At 38.5% G+C, this 26022-nt stretch overlaps 1 long non-coding RNA gene across 1 annotated transcript in view; it reads right to left on the bottom strand.

Moving 5' to 3' along the window:
- Positions 1 to 26022, bottom strand: part of LOC308556140 — a 76816-nt gene that overhangs the window by 38952 nt on the left and 11842 nt on the right. The gene's annotated exons all lie outside the window — the stretch shown is intronic.

The raw sequence follows: 26022 nt of genomic DNA, 5'->3' as shown, positions 1-26022 counted from the left end.
TTGACATTACTTTTGGAATATCAGTGATCTTTTTCTTGATCTGCCCTTTCCCATAAGTAAAATAAAAAATTTGATCTAGATGTTCTCTAAGGTATTTATAGTTTTGATATTCTACTACTTAGTCATTTATATATCCCAAAGTTCCTTGCATGTGGCAGGTGTTCATCAGTGTATAAAGCATTGAAATAAAAAAGAAATCACCTAAAATCCACAAAAAACGTGGGATAGAAGTAGTGACACAATGTTTCTTAAAGTACTAAACTGGTATTTCTGCTATAAGGTATGTAATAAGATCTGTTGAAAAAGGTTAATAGCTATACATTTGTTTGGAAAAGTAGCCCATAAAACAAATCATACTGGTTAAAATAAATGACTCTAAATAAAAATAGTTGATCAATTAAAAAATATATTAGTATTAAATAGAATAAGTAGTATGTATATATTTGCCAAAAATATTGTAGATTTTAATTAAGAAAGACTGATTTCTTTTTGGAAATCCCAAATCAATAGATTATGGAATTGATCTGTTTGTTTGGTTTAGTTATGGCCATACATATTTTGAAAATATGTGGAATCTAAAGAACAAAATAAACTGATGAACAAAATAGATCCAGTGACAGAAGCATGGAACAGACTGAAGAATCTCAGAGGGAAGGTGGGGGAAGGTGGGTGGGGAGAGATTAACATAAGAATTTATGTACATATATGCATAACCCAGCCACCCACACAGACAATAGTGTGGTGAAGGCCTAGGGGGAGGGGTGCAGGGGGAAGGGGATATTTATAACAATAAAGATAAATTTTAAAAAAGAAAGAAAGAAGAAGATACAATGCGATCCATGAACTTGCTCTTCAAAAATATAAGTCTACATACACATAAAATTTAGTTTTACTGACTAATGGAACCATCAATCTCAAATTAAAAATGACTATGCTAAAAAAAAATCATTATGCTAATGACTGGTAGAGTTCCCCATAACCCTCCTGAGCAAGAACTTGACCTTCATATCAGATATGTAGGTTGTTAATCTAATTTAACATGTGAATATGACCCAGTGTGTACTAGAGAAGACAGAAATCATCCCCATGTGGCTGGACCAAGATCTCTTTCCAGCCTTGACTTACACTGGAAACTTAGCTCCATACTGCCAAAGACCAATTGATCTTCAACTGAGGGATTCACAGGCTGACCTCTCAAACCAAATGTTTATTCTCCAAGTTTCTATTTCTAGGAAGGGTATTCCCGTGCTTCTAGACAGTCAGGAATGGGGCCCCTTAGACAGATATGTTAAAATATCTTTACTAAGGTTAACTGTGTAACAATAGTTATTTAATAAACTTGTGCTTGAGTTTACTCATCACATATTTAAAGTGTTACCAAAGTATTGTTTTAAGTATTAAATGAGAAAATGCATATAAAATGCCTCAATAAATGGTACTACTATAGTTATCATGGGGTGTTAATTCAATATGGAAAAGTATTCATTGTCTCATCAACAATATATCTATTGCTGCATAACAAATCACCTATAGCTTAATGGCTTAAAAAAAAAGTCATTTATTTGTCCATAATTGTGCAGTTTTTTCAGGCTCAGCAGAAGAAACAGTCGTCTGTACTCCATATTGTGTTGCCTGGGTGACTATTGGGGTCCACAATGACTTCCGTCACATTTCTGATGTTTCAGTGGAGTCGCTAGAGTGTGGGTTTGTATCTCTCTCTTTTTTTTATCTCTCCCCCCATAGCCTCTCACCCAACTCTGTCAGGTTCTTAAGGCTTAGACCTAAAAATGGCATGTTGTCATATCCACTGCATTCTGCTGGTCAAAGAAAGTCGCGTGACCGGCTCAAAGTCAAGGTTAGGGGACATGGACCCTTCTTTTGTATGACCAGAATGACTTGTGGAGAGAGAGATGTGAGGATTTGTTGTTGTTGGTCTTTGTACAATACTCTAATAATACACTCCTTACTTTAAAATATTGTGGTAAGTCTGATTATGAATGAACATTACATGGCGGGTGACTAGTAGTAAGATTTAAGAAAGGAGTTTACAGGACACTTGGACTCTAATGGCTAAAATGAATAAATCTGATGATCAATATGGGACCAAATTGTGTAAAATTGTTTTCTCTTAAGTATGAAGAAAAAGGCACTGCAATTAGTTATGGGGGTGGTGATAAGGAGCTTAATTTGGGCATAAGAAAGAGATTATATTGCAGGTTTTTCCCCTTAGAATTTGCAAGCTTGCATATCACAGATTTCCACATAATGAAAGTCTCAGGAATCAGTCAGCAGATGCTTATTATAACCATTTTAGTCCATGACTGTTATAATTATGCTTTTAATATTGCATCGTTCTCTAGTCACCACCTAAAACGAAGGCGGGCAGAGGTGAAGTTTCTAATCTCAAACGCTTACACGAGCGTAATAGCAATGGTTAACCTTAATGGAACACTTTCACGTGTGTGTCAGATGTATGCATAGTCTCAATAAACAATGATGAGATTAAATAGATTTGAATTCCAGTTTGCATTGAAATTTTGCTTGCTGAATGAGAAAGTTTATGCCCAAAGCAGAAAATAAGTTGCCCAAGATTCTGTCTCACACGCCTGCTACCCACCAGGACTCCGTGTTCTGAAACTGATGGCTCCACGGGGGAGAAGACTGGGTGAAGTGATCCAGTAAGCCAGTCAACTAAGAAATGGCGAAGGGCCTTAAGTTAAGTAGATCTTACCTAGTGCCTACCTTGGCCTCTTTCTTAAAAGGATTGTGAAGTGTTTAATGAGACTTGGTCACCACCTGGCAAGTCTCCCTCTGACAGCGTTGGCAGTGTGACACTGAGTTGAAGAGGCACTGTGATCCATGCAGCATGAATTATATTTAAAAGACCAGACCAAACGCCCAATTTGTCTGCTAAATTCAGTTCAACCTATTCATGTCTAGGTCTGAATAGCCTAATGAATGCCATGCAGCTGATGGCTTCACATTTTCACTGTGCTCAATCTTCACACACCTCCTGAGGTTCAAAGAACAAAACGTAACGTGCTGTTCCCCGCTGAGGAAGAACTGAAAGAAGGCGTAGTGGGGAAAGCAGTCAGCAGCAGAGAGCAAATGAGGAGGTAGAAGTTCCCCACCCTCGAGCCGCATGGCAAATGCCTGGCTCAGGCTGAGTCGGGTAGCTGGACACAGGGTGCTATACAGTAGCTCACAATCAGAAGCCACGGTGCTTAAAAGGCAGGTGTGAACTTTCCCCTCCAAACCACAAAACACTTAGCAACATTTGGCTCCCTCAGTGAGGTATTGTCAAAGTTTTAGAAATAAGAGGAAAGGGGGTAAGGTGGAGAGGCAGAGAGAGAGTTGGGGGGGAGAGAGTTCAGAGGAGAGAGAGAATTGGGGGCAGAGAGAGAGAGTTGGGGGGAAGAGAGAAAGAGAGTTGGGGAGGGAGAGAGACAGAGAAAGAGATTAACTTGTATAAGATCACATAGCTAAAAAAAAAAAGGGGGGGAGACAAACACCTTGGGTCATTGAACTTCATTGCTGCTGTCATTTCCACCCAAATATCATGACTACTAGAAGAAGAGCCTTGGCCTAGAATCCCACTCCCAGGCACTTGAGGCAGCCTCTCCCTTTCTCGAATGTGTGGCTGTGGTAAGCATTTCCAGAGCCTACTCCAAGACAGAATTTTGACTTTCTTCTAAATGTAAAGGAAGATAGTAATGGAAGATAATTCTAAAGATGGGAGAATTCTCATCATTAAAGTAGGAATTAAATACTTTGTTTAAGAGATTTGGAGGATTAAAAGCAATTGTTAAAAAGCCCTTTGGAAGGGCTTGGGAGTAAGCACATAGAGAGTGCATTGTGTTACTCAGTGCAACACATCCAGCTACTCACCGAGGCCGTCTCTGAGACCTCGGAACAGAGGCTCATGAGGCTTTATCTTATCACTGCAGTATCCTCACCTACAAAGCCCTCAGCATATTTGTTATTTATACATGCCGTTTTGAAGTATGAAAGCACTACAGTTAAGAAAAAAGCATGGCTAAGAGAGATGATGGTGCTAAGTATTTAAGAAATAGTTGTCTTGGAAAAATGCAACACAGCTCTTGTGGTCTACTTGTTGATATTTGGGAGTTTACTGCATTGTGTGCTATAGGTGAGTTTCTGGATATAAAATTAACTGGCATCATATTTACCCATTTTGACCAATATGTAGTAGAGCAAATGTAGCAAAATATTAATTGAAGAACCCTGGTGGTGTGGATATGGGCTTTCACTGTATAATTCTTTGAACTTGTCTGTATTTTGAAACTTTTCATAATGAAATTTTGATAAAAATCATTTGATCTTTTAAAAAATGTGTATATATACCTATATATAATATGGGATAAATTACATGGGATATATTATATAAGATATAACGTATGAGATATATATTCTTATATATACATTTATATGAATTCCAGCCAGTACAGATAGTTATTATGTATGGGGAAAAAGTTGCCTTCTTACTATAAAAATTTATAAATTTGTCTTTTTTTGATGGCTTAAAATCATTCACTTGGTTAAAAGAAATCATTTATCATTTTCAAAATTGCTCTTCTAAATAAGCTAACATGAAAATCAAGCACAGTTCAGATCCCCTAAATCTGAGGACCTTAGAATTGGAAGCGATTGTAAAAATCATTTTGTTTACCTTTCTTCCCAAAGCTGAAATTTTCTTTAGAATTCAAAAATATTTATCCTGCTCTTATGTTAGAATGAGTTCCATCATCCAGAACAATGCTGACCAAATTCTATCACCCTTGTCCACACTCATGCCCTTCAGATGATGAATGCAAGGCCCCATCACTCCTAAGTCTGTCTTTATTCAACCTTATATTTCTTCCTGCCCTCAACAAACTTTATGCTCTCTGGTCTCCAGGCGTCACTTCATCAAGGTCATTTTCTTTTGGACAAGATTCAATTAATTCACATTTTTCTTATATGGGGCAGCCATTCTTAAACACAATATCTTAGTGTTTTATAATATTGAGTTTATGACTGACTAAATATCCCAAAGTGACTTTCACATGAGCTTCTGTTTGGCGTAAGAGCTTGAGGCAAGAAGGCCAAGAGCGTAATGTTATTGTCCAACATGAAATCTATTGTCTTCTGTTACCTCATAAAACTAAATTACCCATCATCATTCCCCACTGGATGTATTCATCTCTTACTAATGGCCAATACTCAATGTGGTTTTACTTGCTTTTAAAATATAATTTGAGGTAAATAATTGGCACATAATTGACTTGCAGAGAAAGGTCATGGGAATGTCTCTTGTGGACATATAAACTTACAGGGTCAATAAGACTACTGGCTGAAGATACGTCCGCTCTTAACAATAAAAAAATTGGGCCCTGAATTTACTTTCCCAGATGGGCTTCATCATTTTTATTTCATTCTTTCCTGTGAGGAACGTATCTGATAGAAGCGTATTAAAGTTTAGATATTTATGGGAGTCGGGGCGTGAAGCTAATTTTAAAAATGACAATCCACTCCAGAAGCAGCACTTTCCAGTTTGCCAGTTACTCTGTAATTTTTTCACACAATGACTGTGTCTAGCAATTAGGGTGGAGGATTTTTCGAATATATAACATGGTGGCGATCAACACGCTTTATTCCGAAAGCATCTCTGAAGAGTTCTCCTTAGCTCCCTCCGGCCCAGTGGAGCCTGAAGCAACCGGCTGTGACATGAAGGCCCTCCTCTTCCTCCCCTTCATGCTCTTGGCCATGTTCTCAGGTAAGAAAAGGTGCATTCAATGACTTCGCTTCCAACTCTACAAGCTAAGAGTTAGAGTTTCAGCGATTTAGTAACACTTGGTCCGAACTTTTACAAACGGGAGTATCTATCAGACAGTGAAATGGACCAAGGTCATCTCAAACAAGATATATGCCAGGGTTATAAAAATAGTGACAGGCCGAGACAACTGTGGAGAGTCTGGTGTGGCTCCGGAGAAATGGAGGCAAGGGAATGGGAAAAGCAAGACATTAGACTGGGAAGAAAATTCAATCCAAAAAGATTAGGAGAGTTTGTGAATACTCACTTTTATGTTCCATGAAGAATATGGTTTTGGGTGATGATCTGGGCTGGATGGTCAAATAGACAAGGGTTTTCAATTTTCTACTTACGTTCTTTGGGGTAGCTTATTTAACTTATTTTAGCCTCAGTTTTCTAGTTTGCAGAATGGAAATAATCCATTCATTCTTACAGGGTGTTCTAAGAGCCGGGCATACTAACATTAGCCACCATTACTTTTGTCCTTCTTGGGGGCCTGTCACTCAGCATACGTGTCTCTATCCCTTACCTCAGTACAGTTAGGTTGTCTGTTTTCAGATATGTAAATCTTTCAAAATAATAAATGACACAGATAATACATTTCTCAAAGCAATAAATTAAGATAAATGAAACCTATTGCAATTTATCTCCAGATGATCACCTTCTACTTCATCATCCCTTTCTTATACCCAGTGAAAGGAAACAATGAAAATAAAGTGCCTATGACCTTTAGCTGCTTACAGCTGGAACACAAGAAAGAGTGGCTCTCATCTCATTTTAAACATTGCAGTTGTTTTCAGACTGCTGAGTACAAGAGTGGTAAGACCCGTTCTGTTAAGAACTATCAGTCTGTAATGATATTGAGAATAAATTAGATGTGAGAAAAGTTGTACAGAGATGCCATTTATGGAGCTGTCAAAGCAACAGAGTTAAGAAATAAGAATATAGAGCTAAGCTCAGCTGGTGTGGCTCAGTGGTTGGGCATCTACCTAGGATCCAGGAGACTGCAGTTCGATTCCAGGTCAGGGCACATGCCCGGGTTGCGGGCTCGATCCCCAGTGTGGGGCATGCAGGAGGCAGCCAATCAATGACTCTCATCATTGATGTTTCTCTCTCTCTCTCTCCCTTTCCCTTCCTCTCTCTGAAATCAATAAAAATATACATTTTTTAGAAAGAATATAGAGCTAAGTGGTAGGATGGGAGAAGGGAGGGGAAAAAAGAATATGTTCTTCAGGGGGGAAAGCATACAGATAAAATCCCCTCCTAAACAGGTTTGCCTGATGCTGGCCCATACCCTACGCCTGTGTATTTCGGTGTCTGGCTAGATTACATTTAGGATGTGTTCAGCAGGCATTTGTTGCTGGAGGAAAGTACATTAACACCACATGTAGTGCTTATGTGGATTTGGAGGGTGAAAGGCGGTGAGGTATCAGGAATGTCTCATTACCAGGATGCCAAGCATGCTTTTAGAGTTTGTAAAATCAGAAGAGGAAAATACAGAACAAAATCTAAAGGCGATTATTTTGTAAAATTTTAACTCAAAAATAGGTGGTTAAACTCATATTCTGATATCTTAGTTATCTTTTTTTTATCTAAATATTTCACCACTGGTTTTTTTCCTACAAATTTATTTATATAAATAATGATGCATAGTTAGAATTTTCACCAAATCATTGTTTGTAATAGTAAAAAAAGAAGATAAACTAATGAGTCATTGCTAAAAGACTGGCTAAATAAATTATTGTAAACTTAGTAAATGAGATGGTCTGCAGCCATTGGGGACCATAATTAAGGTGCTCTCTACATGTTCATATAGAGATATCCTCTCTGTATATTTCAAGGGAGAAAATAAAGGGTAGAGTAATGTGTACAATGTGCTACCAATTGGGTAGAAAAATATATGCAAATATTTTTGTAAGTACAGAGATATGTGTAATAATACATAAAACCCTGGTAAATGTAATTGTATCCTCAGTAGGGAATTGGTGGTATTGGGGCAGAAGAGAAAGGGAAAGTTACTTTAAACTATTTATCTTTTTGTATCTTTAGGAATTGATACAATTTGCTTTTATGATCTTGTATTATTAAAAAAGAAAATTAACAATCTACAACAAAAATTAGATAAATCACATCTTTTTTTTTTTTTCATTTCATCTACATTTTTATTCTCATTGATTTCTACTCGAAGTTAGTGCCCATTAGTGAACTATGTGGGTTTTTCTTTTATTTTTTTAAATTTAAAATATTACAAATGCCCCTTTATCTCCCCAATGACCCATTCCACCCCATTCCACCCCTCTTCCCAGTCCCCCTCCCCACCATTGTCTGTGTCCTTGGGTTGTGATATATGCGTATAAATTCTTTGGTTACTCTCTCCCCCTCCACCATTCCTCTGACATTCGTCAGTCTGATCTATGCTTCCATATCATTAAACCTATTCAGTTCATCAGTTTATTAAGTCTTTTAGATTCCACATATAAGTGAGATCATGTGATGTTTGTCTTTTTCTGCCTGGCTTATTTCACTTAGCATAATATTCTCCAGGTCCATCCATACTGTCCCAAAGGGTACAAGAACTTTCTTTTTTACAGCTGCGTAGTATCTCCTAGGGCAAGGGAAACAAAAGAAAAAATAAACATATGGGACTACATCAAACTAAAGGGCTTCTGCACAGCAAAAGAAAACAGCCTCAAAATACAAAGGAACCCCACGGTCTGGGAAAACATATTTGCCAAGGATGAATCTGATAAGGGGCTGATTTCCAAAGTGTAAAAAAAACTCATATTACTCAGCAAGAGGAAGACAAACAACCCAAATAAGAAATGGGCAAAGGACCTGAATAGACACTTCTCCAAAGAGGACACACAGATGGCCAAGAGACACATGAGAAAATGCTCAATGTCACTAATCATCAGGGAGATGCAAATTAAAACCACAATGAGGTATCACCTCACCCCTGTCAGAATGGCTCCATCAACAAATCAACAAACAGCAAGTGCTGGCGAGGGTGTGGAGAAAGGGGAACCTAGTGCACTGCTGGTGGGAATGCAGACTGGGACAGCCACTGTGGAAAACAGTGCGGAGGTTCCTCAGAAAATTAAAAATGGAGCTGCCGTTTGACCCAGTGATTCCACTCCTAGGAATGTATCCTAAGGATCCTGAAACACTGATCGGAAAGAATATACACACCCCTATGTTCATAGCAGCGCAGTTTACAATAGCTAAGCTCTGGAAACAGCCCAAGTGCCCGTCAGTAGATGAGTGGATAAAAAAGTTGAGGGCATATGTTTGGTTTTTAAAACTCAGGCATACACTCATTACTCTGCTAAAAATAATTATTTTCTTTTCAGTGTTTCTGGCTATAGCCTGTACTTCTTATATGACACCTCCTCCAGGAGGAGAAACAATAGAAAGATTACCAAGAAAGCCCATGAAGAAAAGTAAAAAGTGAGCCTTAATAAAACTTTTGAGGAAATCCCACATTAAGAAGGCTGGGGAATAAAGAGGAATCATGAAATGGAAAAGGCGGGAGAGGCAAAAAGAAACCCTTGTACCAAACTGACTACAAGAAAAGCATAAGAGCCAATGGAGTACCATTGTACTTTATAGTTCTACAGCCATCCCATTCCAAAATTCCTACTCATTTTGGAATATACAATGTAGTATAATAAATCTATCATCTATCTGTCTCCACATACACACAGATTGGGAGGGTTTCCAAAATAAATTTGAGAAGCAGGTGGAGTAGACAAGACAGAGTGGATATGCTCTGAAACAGGCTTTAAGAAATAGTCACAGGATATCTACCATTTGACCACAAGAGAATGAAACAGGTAAGTGCCAGAGAGAGTGTAACTGAGGGACTGGTTCTAAAGCCTTTACGGGGAACGGTGGACACTAAGCTGATTGAAAAGGAAAGTATGTTCCGAGGAAGGAAAACCACCCCCTTTGCAATGGGGCGAGTGGGGAAGAATATATATCTACAGAACGTAAATACAGACACGGAGAAGGGAATGCGAAAGGAGGACTCGGGCTTGGCAGCTTTTACATCTGGGAAATCGGTAACATTTTCCGTAAGATGACGCTGGGGATATGGAAAAGGGCTCTGGGGTATGGAGAAAGTTTACGAAGGAAATAACCAGCCTGTTTAACCAGGAAATAATTTAAAGGGATTTGGGGTAGTATAAAGGCCTAGTTCAAATAATTTAAACTCTGATTTAGAAGTGGGGCAAGCTGTCTTGATCCCCTGTTTTGGGGAAACCATGTAATATGGTCAAAAAGGAAATGGAGGGAACAGAATATTCAGGTTACGAAAGGTAATGGGAAGAATATTCTGGTCTTGAGGTTTGGTTAAAAAAAATCAGAGGCATTAAATACATACTATATCTTGGGATGAATGCTGTGGGTTTTAAATTCTTGAAGTTAAGTAACTTTAGTTTGTTTTTTGTGCTTATTTTATCATTTCAGTGTCTTCGACCCAGACTTTGAAAAAAAGTGTTATTCAACTAGAAGAGGGTCCAGAACCTGCACTTATCTTAGAGAGAAAAAATGAAGCTAACCCTCAGGGGGCACCGAAGGAATCTGATGAGAAAGGTGACAGCAACACACGAAGAAAACAAGGGATATTTATTTTGCAAGGAAAACCAGGATATTCTTACCAGCCAGGAAAACTAGGGAGTTTTAATCATCAGGGGAAGCCAGGAGTTTTAAACCAGCCTGGGAATCTGCAAGGGACTTCAGGAGACTCTAACCAAAAAGGTAGTTCAGAAATGTCTAATGAGTTCGGAAAACTGGGATCTTCTAGCCAGCAAGAAAAGTCAGAATCTTCTGTTCAGCAAGGAAAGCCAGGGTCAGCTGGCCAGCAAGGAGGCTCAGGGTTATCTGGCCAGCAAGGAGGTTCAGGGTCAGCTGGCCAGCAAGGAGGTTCAGGGTCAGCTGGCCAGCAAGGAGGTTCAGGGTCAGCTGGCCAGCAAGGAAAACCAGGATCTTCTAGCCAGCAAGGAAAACCAGGATCTTCTAGCCAGCAAGGGAAGCCAGGATCTTCTAGCCAGCAAGGGAAGCCAGGATCTTCTAGCCAGCAAGGGAAGCCAGGATCTTCTAGCCAGCAAGGGAAGCCAGGATCTTCTGGCCAGCAAGGAAAACCAGGATCTTCTGGCCAGCAAGGGAAGCCAGGATCGTCTAGTCAACAAAGAAAACCAAGGTCTTTTTACAATAAAGAAGAAAGAAAAAACATGGGCAACCTGCTGGATGGCAGTATGGAGAGTCAGGTTTGTGTTAATTTCTTTTTTTCCTTCCTCAGTCAACTTATCTCAGCCATTTTATTTCCCAAGTTTTGAAAATAATTAACAGAATACACTGTACTAATGACAAACACTTTGCAATGACACCAATTCAACAACTTGGACGTGGCTATTTCCGCATACATCGTACATCTATGATCATCAGGGTCACGGTCTTCTGCTCATCTCTCATTTCCTAATATTCTTTCCCACTAAGGCCTTTCTACCTACACTGGACTAGCTCAAATCCTCATTAATTGAGTCCCATTTCCACCAGATTTAACTTCCATGCTCATTTCTATCCCACCCATAATCTCACATCTCTTAGGTGGTATTTCTAAATCACAAACCTGACCTGATATATCACTCTTCTGCTGAAAGTTCTTCAGTGCTCCAACACTTTCTAGAAGACAAAATCCAAACCGCTGAGCAAGGCACTTAAGAGTTTTCCAGACTGAACCCCATGTCCATGATTGGACATGATCGGACAAGTCATGTCACTCTTGCTCACTTATTATAAGCCTTGTACAGAATCCTTTGATTTTCTACAAATGTTACTAATTCTAATGATATCCTTTACCATGGGGTGTACCTAATTGCTTTGTAACTGATTGCCTATCTATTCAGTTCGCATGAACTTCTTAAAGAAAGTACCATTTCTTTCCAAACCTATATCCCCAAATCTCAGAACAACATAGGCATGGAATGGGTTCCCTTAAACTACTTTTCAGATAAGTAGACAAATGCCTGGTGTTTGGGAGCCATCATGCAAGCCGGTGCACATTATGACACACCTGCATTGCCTTCTGAGTCCTGCTGTGCTTGCTTTCACTTGCCAATCTCTCTCCCAACTGCCAGCCTCCTAATTCCATTTAAGTGGCTCAGGACACTTCACTTAATACATCCAAAAGACTTTTCTAGAACACCACCTTCACCTCATCATCTTAATGAAACTTCGTCCTTTATCTCATAACTGGCCATTCCTCAACTCCCTTTCAAATGGAAGTTGCTCGTCCCTCTCAGTGTTTATGTCTTGGCTCGCATGAAGTAGTGCTCTCCCAGGGACATTCTTGCCATCCAGACTTTAATGCCACCACCAGAAGGGTTCTGAGTGATTGGACTGTCACAACAGAGAATGTAGAAATGAAAGCAATGGATTGATACGAAGAGGATGGTAAACTCTAAACCAATGGAAAATGCCAAGATATTTACTCATCATGGTTGGCTCCAAGAAGACTCAGCCTCCCATTGAAGGTCCTCACCAGTGCTTAGTGTTTGTGTTCCCATCTGCTAGTCGAAGCTTCTTTATTTTCATGGGCTTCTGTCATTCTATAACTTGATTCTGAGGAAATGCTCAGGTACTGCTTAACTGGCTGCATAAATCTACCTCCTGCCTCACTTTCTTTGCTGGGACAAGAAAGAAGTAAGGGTTTGCCAGCGTGACTTTTCCCTGATTATTATTTCTCAGGTAGGGGAAGGCTTGTCTACAAAGGATTAAAGTAGAGGCATTCTGACATGTACTGAAGCAGGGCCTCTGGAGTCAGATAACTCAGGGTTTGAATCCCAGCTTGGGTATTTAATCCATACATGGTCTTGGGCTTGTCACTTAAATACACTGTATGTCTGTGACTATACAATGGGGCAGATTGTACTCTTCTTTCATATTGTTTCATGGATTAAATTAAAATACAAAGGACCAACAAAATGATTGGTTTAGCATAATGTTTAATCAATACTTAATGAGCAATAAATATCTGTTTTCTTACAGCTTCGGAATTAAATTGAGTCCCCCATATTTACCTAATGGTCTTTCCCATTCCTTCAGGCTAGCAGAGCCAGCAGCAAGATCTCGACTGTGAAGACAAGATGTCACTCTATCTACAGGCCAGTCTGTGGTTCTGATGGAAAAACCTATGGTAACCGCTGTGTATTTAATGAAGCAAAAAGGTAAGAGGACCTGATGTCTCTTTGGATCAGAAAGTACTATTCTGACCAAAGGGAATAAAGAACATTTTTCTCTGTGTCTTTGTAGTTTCCTCTCAATAGTACCTTGGGTATTTTTCCTGAGGGCATGTGTTATATTTAGCTTTTTAACTAGAAGGAAATTTATTCTTGAGTCATTTATTTACCAAATATTCATTAAACACCCACTGTGTACCAGGCATTGCTCTAAGCACTGGAGTTAAGATGGTGAACAAAATATACAGAAGGTTGTGCTTCCATGGAGCTTTCATTCTTGTGTAATAGAAGACAGCAAACAAATAAAATCTATTAGCAGATATAAGGGACTTTGAATCTCAGGGCTTCCTAAGTGTAAACTACTAAAATATATTTGAAACTTAAATAACAATATTAAAGGTTGGATTTAGTGAGTCATGATAACATTTAACAATTATGCTTTGTTTATCTACAAGAAATAAGATGATTATAAGGCTGGTTAAAATTACAACATGTGCCTAAGAAAGAATTAAATATCTCAGCTTTCAAAATAAATGAGTGTTCATCGCACCCCTCTTATTTTTGATAGTTCCATAGTTTATTAAGTGCTTGTTAAATAATTATTCCAGAAATAAATAAATGTTAAAGACAATGTCCCCTATAGCCATAAAAGTTAGAGTAGAAAGGAAAGTTAAGCACCCATTCTCTAATTTTATTTTTATATTAATTAATTAACAACTAATTAATTAATTAATTAATTAATTATCCTTACCCAAAGATATGTTTATTGACTTTAGAGAGAGGAAGAGAGAGAGAGAAAAAGAGAGAGGAACATCAATGTGAGAGAGCAACATCAGTTGATTGCCTCCTGTACGCACCCTGACTGGAGATCAAACCCACAACCTAGGCATGTACCCTGACCAGGATTCGAACCTGCAGTCTTTTTGTGTACTGGACCATGCTCCAACAAACCAAGCCACCAGGCCAGGGCCATTCTCTCATTTTATAGATAAGGCACCTGGCTCAGGGATGAGAAAGGACTGGCACAAAGTTCACAAATTCTCAGAGCAGTTAGTGTGAAACAGGCTAGCCAGAGCCTAGGTCTGCTCTTTCCCATGTGATTTTTAAATAATCACATTTTCTCTCTACGGTGGTGCCACAATCTCTGGGTCTTGATTTCTCTCATTTATCTTTTTTTCAGGTTGAGTAATGGAAGCCTGAGTCTGTCTCATGACGGGAAATGCTAAGCATTTACAGCAACCAAATTACCTGGAACCTCAAAATTCACTTTCAATTCTCTTTAAATGATGAATTTCCCTGGTAGTGCTACTGAAGTTAGCAAGACTCCCACAGATGCGACGGATCCTACATTATTTTCAAGTTTGTTCCACTGCAAATAAAGTCAGTTCCAGTGTTGCTTCTGATTTCTGGGATTGTTTATTTTCTAGACTTTCCCAAGCCTTGTATCTATCATCTATCTGTTCCCAAAGTGCCGAAGTGACTGATACCTCAGGACCTATAATGGCAATTTGTAAACATTAATAGATATAAAAAGCTCAGAATTGCATGTAAGAAAAAGACTCCCCACTTTGGAAATACTTATGCTGTAGGTATAACACCACATTCCAGGTGTTTCTAATGAAAGTGGTCTCTGGACACTTGATATGAAACTGATTTAAGATTTTTTTAAGGATGCATTGATTGGCTTCAGAAGATCCTGGGACTATATGCAAAATAAATTCTCTGTATTCTTCTTTCCTAAGGATGTCCAAAGCTTTCATTAGATTCTTAAAGGTATACGTGATAGATTTTAAAATGATTAATCTACAGGTATGGAAATGTATAAATTTAATGTACTTATCTGAATTAGTTTTTAGTTCTGGCATAGTCTAAAACCCAGATGATTAGAAAGATCTCACTAGGATATTAACCATGTTGATTAGCAATGTGGGTATCAAGGAGAAAGATCCAATGCTGGCAGGATCAGAGCTGCTAAAAAATAAAATAAAACTGGTTTCATGAAAATGACATCAAAGAGATGGAACAGAGGTCAGTAGTGGGTGCGAGTGTTTTTATACCTAAGGGAGCTCTGTTTAGCAGTAGGGAATTCAGGCAGTAATTGATATTTGGAATATATGGATCCAACACAACAAACATACCAGGAAAGCAGACAAGGGAATAGGGCACATGGACCAGATCAAAGTGTAGAGGAAAACTGGGGTATCAGACAGAGTAAGTGGTTAAATCCAAGGAGAAGGAAACATAGTATGTTATGGAGAATTATGGTCTGAAAAAGTGAGGAACAGGCAGAGAGCTATAGTTGAGGAAAATGCAGGTAGTTAAAAGGCATATCATTAAGGGCATTCAATCCGAATATGACTGAGAGGTCAATTGTGGAATTCTCTCATGCATTTGGATCATGGAATATAAAGATTCAGTTGGCCCAGCATGCGTAGCTCAGTGGTTGAGCGTCAACCCATGAACCAGGAGGTCATGTTCAATTCCTGGTCAGGGCACATGCCAGGGTTTCGGGCTCGATCCCCAGTAGGGGGCATGCAGGAGGCAGCCAATCAATGATTCTTGTCATTGATGTTTCTGTCTCTCTCTCCCTCTCCTTTCTTCTCTGAAGTCAATAAAAACATATATTTTTAAAAATTGTGTACATATCCATCCCATGGTCAAAAATTTTTTGAAAAGTCAAATATTGAACAGATGATAATAATCAAAATATTAAAAGTGGTTTCCTCTGGGTGATGGAATTAAGATATTAGTTCTTTCCACTTTTTAAAGTTATCCCTTTACATGCTTGTTTGTTTCTTGAAGATGTAAATTTCATCATGACTATTGTGAACATAGTGTTTCATGAGGCCCAATGTGTGGTGGGATAAGATCCCGGTGAGACCTAGTGGCCAACTCAGGGGTGAGAAGTAACCCAGGCCTTCCAGTGGGGCAGCATTGTGAACTCCAGTAGATGATGCCTTTCCCAGGCATGGGGGCTCGGTGTTCTCAGCACCATAGCATGGTGATCCATGGTGACACCCAGCACAATGGCTGTCACCTGTGAATTGTATACCTTTATGGTATTGGGTGTCTTGGCAGGGGCTCCAGTCTGGCCTTCGGGGGTGATAGGCCCTATTGGTTGACCATTCGAATGTATTAAAGCCTGGGATAGTGCTTAAGCCCACCCGGATAAGGTAGTTTTACCTGTTTATAATTTCATCTGCTGTTTTAATAGACCATTTTTCCTTTTTATTAACCCTGCTGCTTGTATGTTTCATGACCTTGGAAAAGTGACCTCTGGTACTATCTATTTGATGAGTGTATTTGTACCTGGTACTCAGCTTCTGTCATCTTTTAATGGTAGCAGCCTCGCTTGCTTGACAACAGGGGAAAGGGCGGGTTGGGCCAGAGCCAGAATCATAAAAGACAGAATCCTCACTTAGAGGGAGGGGGGCCAATCTAAACTACTCATCAATCTCTTACCAGCTGGGAACTCTGGGGAATGGTCCCTGATTCCTTTGGCAGTTGCCTTGGGCATTTCGTTCTGTTCCCTTGAAGTTTGTGTTTATTATCTCACCAATACACACTGTTTTGGATAAGGTGAAGTTAAAGTAAATCTTAACCTTGGGCAGTGTGACCACTGTAACCTCACTTCTTCATTCGTGTGTGGCTATTCCAGGCAGTGGCTTTCTGGATAATCCTTAGACCCAGGTTGCAGAGATCTACAAAATTATTGGCCATGATTAGAATCTATAGATCAAATTGAGAAAAATGAGATCTTAACAGTATTGAATATTCCCATAAATAAACATGGTATATTCCTCTATTTAATGAGATCCCTTTTGATCATTTGTTGTAGCTTTTTGAAAAATCGATCTTGTGCCTATGTTGTTAGGTGGCATCTAATTTTTTGATGCTATTGTAAATGGTATTTTTTTTTTTTTAATTTTAAATTCAGTTGCTCATTGCTGGTGTGTAAGAACGCAGCTGACCTTTGTGTTGACCTTGTTTCCTGCAATTGTACATACTTACTACTTCTGGAATCTGGAGGTAGACTTGGGGGGATATTCTACATTGCCAATCATGTCACCTGCTGATAATAGTTTTATTACTTCTTTTCCAACCTTTCAGACTGCACTGGCTAGAAATGTCAGTAGGACATGGAATAGCGATGATGAGAGAGGGCATCGTTGCCTCCTTACTGATATTATTGGTGGGGCCAGTCCCTCATTAGTCATTCTTTTTATAGACGCTCTGTATGAAGTTGAGAAAATCACTTTCTCCTTCCAGTTTTCCCAGAGTTTTTATCGTGAGTGTGGCTTTTACTGGGTTAATTGATATAATCTTATGATTTCTATCCTCTAACTCCTAGATATGATGAATTACATTGACTGATTTTTGAATGTGGAGCTACTCTTCCACATCTGGAATACATCCAGATGTACATTCATGTACAGTTATGTATAGATCGTTGGAATCCCTTTTTAAGATATTATTCAGAACATTTGCATCTGCAGTTAGGAGAGATATTGTCTTGTTCTTTTCCTTTCTTGTAACATGTTTATCTGTTTTTGGTATTAAGGTCATGCTGGACTCATAGAATGACTTAGAAGTGTTCTCTCTGCTTTTGTCTCCTGAAAGGGATTGTGGAAAAGTGATATTACTTCTTTCTTAAAATTTGGTAGAATTTATAGTGAAACCATCTGGGCCTGGTGCTTTCTTTTTGGAAGATTATTAATTACTGATTCAGTTATTTTCATAGGTACAGGAGAATTTCGCTTATGTGTTTCTCCTTGTGTGAGTTTTAGTAATTGTGTCTCTAAAGGAATAGGTCCATTTTGTTAAAGTAAATGAATTCATGGGCAGAGACCTGTTTGCATTAGATAACTTCAATTATGCTATTAATTCCCTAAGCATCAATAGTTATGACACCTCTTTCATTTCCAATAATGGTAATCTGTAAATTTTTTTCTTGTTTAGACTGGCAAGAGCATTTTCCGTTTTAGTCATGTTTTTTAAAGGAACAGTTTTGTTTTCAATAATTTTTCTCAATTATTATTCTCATTTTCAATTTCATTGATATCTCCCCTAATTTCTCTCCCCCTCCCCCAAGATGTAAACTTAGGTTGTTGATTTTCGATATTTCTTTTATTTTTCTTATATGTTTTCAAGCCACAAATTTTCCTCTAAAACAGATTTTGCTTCATCCCACAAATTTTGAGTAGTTTTATTTCATTCATTTTATTAAGGGTAATTGGAATTAAGTTTGGGGGAATGAGTTATAGGGATCCTGAATCTGAATGTTCTATATATTTCCGGGGCACAAACAGAATCTTGGTCCACTTTTCTCAAGTTTACTACTTGCAAAGGAATAGCTCCAATGACCGACAATCCTAATTGAGGCCACTGGTCCCTTTTCCTTTCCCCAACCCAAAGATCATCAAGATACAATGTGAACAGAAGGCCTCCCGAATATGTGGGCGAGTGTGCAGAATTAAGGTTTTCTTTCCACACACAAGAAACAGCTACTTACCCTCCCAATCCTTTGGTCAGCTGGCCAGAATGTTTGCTGTATTGAAAGAGAACATTTAGTTTGGAATCTCAGTGTTTCTCTCAGCAAAACAGGAACTCTTATTTCCAGAGGAAGCTGTGCAGCAGGGCTGCCGCCCCAGGCTCCCCGCATGACCCACCTCACCCAGCGAGGGTGGCAGGGACAGAGGCTGACCGCCGGCAGGCGGCTCACCTTGTCTGACTTTTCTCACTCCCCCTGGTCCAGCTGAGTTCTCCCATCTGTGCGCGAGGAGCTGGACTGGGGGTAAGACAGATGGCCCAGGACAAATAAGACATGGGAGTGGTGTGTCCCGCTTAGAGAATTTAAAGTAGGTCATCCAAGGTTGGACACAATTTCTGACAACCCAGAAATATAGGGAGGGCAAAAGACAACAAGATTGGTTATAGAGTCTAAGCTAGAGAAGAAAGGAACAAGTTTTCCAGGAAAGTGACCTAGAAAAGGGCAAGAGAGTCAAAGCAGGAAAAAGAAGAGTTTGGGGAAGTAAATTAGACTGAGCATGACCACTTAGAAGTTTTCTGCACTACTAGTAGGGTAGACTCAATTGAATTATTTAATTTTTGGAAATTCAACCTTTCATTATCAGATAATTTTAGATTTAAATTAAGTTTCTTGATGTTTAAAGATCTGTGCTCTATAATAATATAATACCTATATAGAATTATGCTAGTTCTACCTAAACTCTCTAAGAAATTGTTGTATGTATGTGTTTTTTAATGTATCTTAGAGCCATTTTGTTCAATTACAAAATTATCCATGAAGCGTCAAACTGAAATTGTCAAACAAGTTAATAGAATCATAATTTCTGTCCTTTATACATCGAGTATTTTCCATCTAAAAACATGATTTACCTCTACCCTAGACAGTTTGACTAAGTGGTTAGAGCGTCGTCCCTCAGATTGAAGGGTCCTGGGTTCGATTCTGGCAAAGGCACGGGCTACCTCAGTTGCAGGCTCAATCCCCAGCCCCAGTCAGGGAGAGTGCAGGAGGCAACCAATCGATGTGTCTCTCTCACATCATTGTTTCTCTCTGTCTTCCTTCCCCACTCTCTCTGAAAAGCAATGGAAAAAATATCCTTGATTGGGGATTAAAAAATTAATAAAAAAAAAACCAAAAAAAACCATGATATACCTCTGTATTGTTCAAGTCCTTTTATGTAGGAAGAACACCTCAGAAAGGAGAAAACAATAGCTTCTAAGGTGTAAATACAAAGATAATTGCTAGAAAAAAGAAAAATGTTCTTAAATGTCAAAGTATTTTAGAACATAAAAATGAAAGAAACAAATAACATGGGAAAAATACACAGAAAATAGAGTATATTTACATATTATATGTAATATATAAAATATAATAAATAATATTGAGTCCAGTGTCAGTAATATTGATACATGTGAATAAACCTAACTCTATAATTAAAATTTAAAAAATTTAATATGGCTTACAAAGTAAGATCCAACTATATGCTGCTTCTAAGATGTGCTTCCATAGCAAAATGATTCTTAAAGTAAGAATAAACTAAAGGGTAAAGGTAAGTCAGGAATTAGAAAAATAATTAGAAAACAATGGCTGTGTTGCCTCTATATAACAAAGTATAATTTAAGCCAAATATTACTAAATACGATCAATAACCAAGAAAGCACATACAAAACCAACAATAAAGATGAAAGAAAAAAAATACATAAACAGAATCATAGGAGTATATAAGGTATCACTCCCAATATATAACTGGTCATGTGAACAAAGAACAGACTATTAACCAAAATGAAAAAAAGTGAATTAAATCCCAAATTTATAAATCTAGAAAAAGAACAAAAATTTAATCCAACATTTAGTACTAGGAAGGTAATAAGAAAAATGAAAACAATAGAAACATGTTAGATGTGATTAACACCCAAATCCAAAGGGGAAAGAACCACTGAGAAATAGGAAATTGGTAAAACTTATAAAGACTACATAGCACTCCACTTTGCAAATAAATTTGCAATTTAAAAGGAAGTATATTCATTTTTAGGAAAACACATGAGTAATAAAAAGCTTAAAGAGACCATTGAAATATGTTTATTAATGAAAAATCCCATAAAAAAGATTACTCTGACTAAATTGTTTCAAAAGAAAATTCTACTAAAGTTACAAAATCACAAGGATTTACTGCCACATAAATAGTTGCAGGACAGAGAAAAATGAAGGAGAATGTTCTGTTTTGTGGAACAACCAGGTTTCATAGGTCAAAGTGCTAAACCCCAATTTGAAGGTGTTTGAAGGCGGGGTCTTTGGGAGGCAATTAGGCTTAAATTAAGCTGAGTTTCTGAGTCTCATGATGGGATTAGTGTCCTCATGAGATGAGAGATTTTTTGCCCGTCATCAACCAAGAAGAGGCCCTGTGAGCGCACAGACAGAAGGCTCTTGTCCACAAGCCAGGAAGAGGGCCCTCACTGAGAAATGCACCTGTTGACACTTTGATCTTGGTTTCCAAATTTGATAAAATGTAACAACCTGCATATCGAAGAAACCCAATGAAATCCCACTAGGATACCCTCAAAGACACTCACATATCAAAATAAAACTAGACATTCAAAGACAAGCAGAGAACTGAAGGCACTAAGACATAGCAACTCATCATGTAGAAGGAATGCTCCATAGTATTAACAGCTGACCTCCCATCAGACAGCAGAGGCTAGAAGGTAGTGGGATGACATAGTCAAAGTGCAAAAAAAATATATAGTTTGTCAATGAAGTCCTATCTGCTGTAAAACTATCCTTCAAAAATCAAGGGCACTCAGACATTCTTAGAGGAAGACATTAACTAAAAGACTCATAGATATACATGCATAACCAATGGACACAGAGAGTAGTGTGGTGAGGGCCTGCACTGGGGCAGAGGTTGGGAAGTGGGTGGTAAAGGGCAGGGAGATGGGGGCCATCTGTAATACTGTCAACAATAAAATGAAATAAAATTTTTTAAAAAAGACAAAAAATAGAATTTATTACTAGCCACCAGGCTTCTCCACAAGACATTGTAAGAGAGTTCTTCAGGCTACAATGAAAGGGCATCAACAGGAACATGAATTCATACAAATAAATAAACATGAGTAAAAGTAACTGCATATTTAAACATAAAAATGATTTAAATATAGTTTTCATAATACTTTTCTTCTCCAAGCTGATGTAAAAGCAAACTGAAAAAAGCAATCATTAGAAAACTGTCTGATAATAATCCATATGACATTAATACCAAAAAAGAAAGAAAGGAAATGGAGTTAAATGGAATAAGGCTTTTTGCTTACTTTTTAAATTGTTATTAATTCAAACTAGAAATTTTTATCTTGAAATAATAATTATAATCTCCAGGGAAATCATTAGAAAAGCCCCTTTAAAGTATATAGAAAATCAATGAAAAGAGTGGTGTTCTAGAAAATACATGTTTAACATAAAATAAGACAGTTAGAAATAGAGGGGAGATTAGATGTTCATAACCACACTGTAAAGTAACAGACCTAATTTCCAACTTAACAGTAATAACATGAAATGTAAATGGGACTAAACACTCCAATCAGAAGTAGAGTAGATTAAATAAAAACATGAAACAATTTAATGCAATCTGCAACAGGAACACTTTAGATTTAAAAACAGATAATATAAGTGTAAAAGAATGGAAAACACAAACCATGCAAATTGTAAAAGAAAAGAGCTCTAGTGGCTCTACTAAGATTAGATAAAAAAATTTAAGGCAAAAATTATTGATTAATAAAAAGAAAATAAATTTTATAATGAGACAAAGGTCAACCCATCAGAAATACATAAAATTATAAACATATAACTACCTGATGGTAATTGAGCCTCAAAACATGTGAAGCAAACCCTAATAGAACTGAGGAGAGAAACAGAGAATTTGACAGTAATATTTAGAGACTTTAATATTCTGGATTCAATAAGACAGAGCAAGTAGGCAAAAGACTAACAAGGAAATTAAAGACTTGAAGATGGTTTTAAATCAATTAGACCTAACAGATATCTATGGAAAGCTCCACTCCAAAATAGTGGAAAGCTATTTCCATTCTAGTACACATGGACATTCTATAGGCTATAATATGTTAGAACATGAAATGAACCTCAGATTCTATATTACACTATAAACTGAAAACAATCTTTCGATTTTTCATACTGAACAAGTTAAGTTAAAGTACATTTCCTTAGCTGCATTTGGTCTGATGGCTGTCGGAAGTATTTATTTGACTCAGGGTATTTGCTCTTTGTAAAAGTGTCTAGAGAGAGACTGGAGTCAAGGACTCTTGGTGGTGATCGGAATAAAGAGCAGGTCAGATGCATTTGAGTTGGATGCTAGGTGCAGGGAAACACAGGGGTGTTTCTTTGGTCTTCAGCACAAAAGACTTGTCTGAAGCCATTCTGTTCTCCTTTGACTTCTGGGTTCCATATCCAACTCTTATTCCATAATCTCAGCTTGCACAGTTGAGATTTGTTGTATGAATAAAAAATATTACTGGGGTCAGCTTCCCCGTCTATGTGCTAACTGTCATTGACAATTACATGCAGTGAGCTGGTTTTTGTAATGATCAGCAGAACACAAAATTACATTAAACTCTGTGCCGTTTACAGTTTGGTGTAATAGCCCTAACCTACAGGAGGTGGAGGGCCATAACACAGAGAGAATTCTCGTAAAAGAGCAAGATGTTTCAGAAAATCTAATTTCATTGTATCCAATTACTGGTTCAGAAAGCACAGTGGAATGGATGGTGTCTTAATCCATTCAGGCTACTATAACAAAAATGCCATAAACTGGGTGGTTTATAAACAACGAACATTCATTTCTCCCGGTTCTGGAGATTGGGAGGTCCAAGATGATGGTGCCAGCAGATTCATTGTTTGTTGAGAGCCTGCTTGGCAGATGGCTGTCTTTGCATTTTACCTTCCTTGCATGGTGGGAGGGGCAAGCTAGCTCTCCCTCTCCAGGGGTCTTTTTGATAAGAGCACTAACCACAATCATGAGGGCTCTGCCCTAGTGCCATAATCACATCCCTATACCATCGCCTTAGGGCTTAGGACTGCAACATATGAATTTGGGTAGACATAAACATTTAGACTTTAGTAGATGGCAACAATGACTGTGCATCCTGACATCAGGTTGGTCTGAGAGAGTACCCAGGATTGTCCTCAATTCTTTCCTAGAGCTTAATAAAACCAATAGTTACTCTGTGTGTTCTTCTGGAGACTGGAGGATAAACTTTGGTATCTAATGCCACTAAAATTGTGTAAAATTAGGTCATATTAGCAATATTAAAGGTTGACATATTTCTTATTTAAGTTTTTTCCATTATGATAGTAAATATATCATCTTTACATTCAATTGAAGGTGGCAGCAGACTGAGTGGAAGCTAAACGGACACTCTCCAGGACTAATCTGGATTTACAACTAAAACATAGAAAAACCATCCTGAAATCCAACTGAAGAGGAGCTGGAGAGCACCCTCATAACCAAGGACATAAAGTGGAGACCACACAGAGACTGGTAGGAAGGGCGGAGGTGTGAGAGGGCTGCCTGGGCTCCCACAGGCAGTAGCTGAAGGTCCAGAGGGAGATTTCCGCTGTAAGGAGTTCCCACTGAGCACTCTGGGGCCTAAACCCCAGGCTGGGCTCCCCAGCCCAGAGAACCAGAATGGAGAAACATGCCCACATAACATCAGACTGTGAAAAGCGGCCAAGTTTCTGTCTGCCAGGGAGAGGAGGCTGGACCTGCAGGCAACCTCTTAAAGAGCCAATGCACAAAATTTTGTGTGCAGCCACTCACCTTGGCCTCCCGTGGAAGGGGAATGGAGTGGACTGGAGCTGTGTGGGGAGAGTTTGGGGAGAGTCATTCCCCCAGGCTGTGGGAGATGTCTTTCTTGGGAGGCTTATTTTCAGCTTTAGCCTGAGGGTGGAAGCAATTGCCCTACCCTGCTGGAGAGCCTCTCTAGCTGCTCAGAGGAGTTTCTATAGCCTGAGGCTCATTAAGAGAATCAGATTAAGCAGTCTACAGACTGAGGCAGACCTCAGGGTGCTTTGAGGCTTTGCTTGATGTGTTTTGGGAGTCAGCCTTTGGAAAAACAGACTTTGGTGTAAATCTCAGTCCTGTTCAAACGCATCCAGATCCAGCAGTGGAGACCTCAAGCCTAGGGTTGTTGATAGCCCCAAACAGGGTACTCAGGGCCAGTCACAAACTGTGTCCGACATTGGCCTGTACCAGAGACCCTCCAAAAAGACTGAGAATCATGGCAGATTTACCTAACACTTAGCCAAAATGGAGAGACCAAAAAACAAGCCCCAAATGAAAGAACAAGAGAAGTCTCCAGAAAAGAGCCAAATGAAACAGAGATAAGCAATCTCTCAGATACAGAGTTCAGAATAATGTTTGTAAGGATGCTCAACACTATGAAAAAAGATTTGGAAACTATGAAAAATGACCAATCAGAAATGAAGAATGACATAGCAGAAATAAAGAATACATTAGAAGGAATAAACAGCAGATTAGAAGAAGCTGAGGATCCGATCAGTGAATTAGAAGACAGGGTAGAAAAAAATCACTCAGCCAGAGACCCCAAAACAAAAAGCAATTAAAAAACACGAGGATAGTCTAAGGGAGCTGTGGGACAGCATCAAATGTAACAATATTTGTATTATAGGAGTGCCAGAGGAGGTTGAAAGTAAGCAAGGGTTAGAGAAACTGTTTGATGAAATAATGGCAGAAAACGTCCCTAACCTGGTCAAGGAAAGAGACATAGGTTCTGGAAGCACAGAAGGTCCCAAGCAAGAAGAACCCAAAGAAGCCCAAGCCCAGATACATTATAATCAAAATGTCAAGAATCCAAGACAAAGAGAGAATCTTAAAGGAAGCTAGAGAAAAGCAATCTGTTACCTACAAAGGAGCTCCCATAATTCTGTCATCTGACTTCTCATTGGAAACTCTACAGGCCAGAAGGAAATGGCATGAAGTACTCAAGGTAATGCAAAACAATGATCTGAAACCAAGACTATTCTATCCAGCAAGATTATCAATCAAGCTGGATGGTGAAATAAAGTGCTTCCCAGACAAAAAAAGGTTAAAAGACTTTATCCCTACAAAACCAGCATTACAGGAAATGTTAAAGAGACTGCTATAATTAGAAGTAGAAATAAAAATTATGAGAAACATAGTTATAAAGAAACAAAATGACAGTAGGTAAGTATCTTTCAATAACAACCTTAAATGTAAATGGATTAATGCCCCAATAAAAAGATATAGGGTGGCTGAATGGAGAAGAAAACATGACCCAAATATATGCTGTCTACAAGAGACCCACCTCAGAACAAAAGACTCATACAGGATGAGAACGATGGGATGGAAAAAAATTTTCCATGGAAATGGAAATGAAAAAAAAGCTTGGGTAGCAATA

Source organism: Miniopterus schreibersii, assembly GCF_964146895.1.
Source record: "Miniopterus schreibersii genome assembly, chromosome: 4".
NCBI lineage: Eukaryota > Metazoa > Chordata > Mammalia > Chiroptera > Miniopteridae > Miniopterus > Miniopterus schreibersii.
This window is presented reverse-complemented; position numbering and strand designations above follow the sequence as displayed.